Genomic DNA, 450 nt, shown 5'->3' with positions numbered 1-450 from the left:
GTTCAGTATCAAACAACGGTAAAGTACTCACTTATAAATGAATATAAACTCCAAAACGACCTTCATTAAGACTGAAACCTCCTAAATCAATAGAGAACGTGTTATAACAACCCTGACAACATTACAACCACATCAGGGAAAATAAAAGTCTTAATACAAACTAACACAAATACAAAAAAAAATCTTTAGTCGTATTAAAAAAATACTCGAAAGCAAAAACATATGTACAATCTATTTGAAATTCATTTACGATCCTTTAACACATCTTAAACTCTTTATAAATACTCTCTCCTCCCTTAAAACACCCAAGAGTCCATTATAAGGCAGGTACGCTCCTAAAACAATGGAGATTTCCCTTAAAAATCATTTCCTTTTAAAAAGTTTTAACTCTTCGCAACATTCTGCGCTCCGGTGTTTTAAACACTAAATAATTGGGTTGCCATCCAAAAT

Source organism: Penaeus monodon, chromosome 34, assembly GCF_015228065.2.
Source record: "Penaeus monodon isolate SGIC_2016 chromosome 34, NSTDA_Pmon_1, whole genome shotgun sequence".
NCBI classification, from domain to species: Eukaryota; Metazoa; Arthropoda; class Malacostraca; order Decapoda; family Penaeidae; genus Penaeus; species Penaeus monodon.
Note: the sequence above shows the minus strand (reverse complement) of the source record.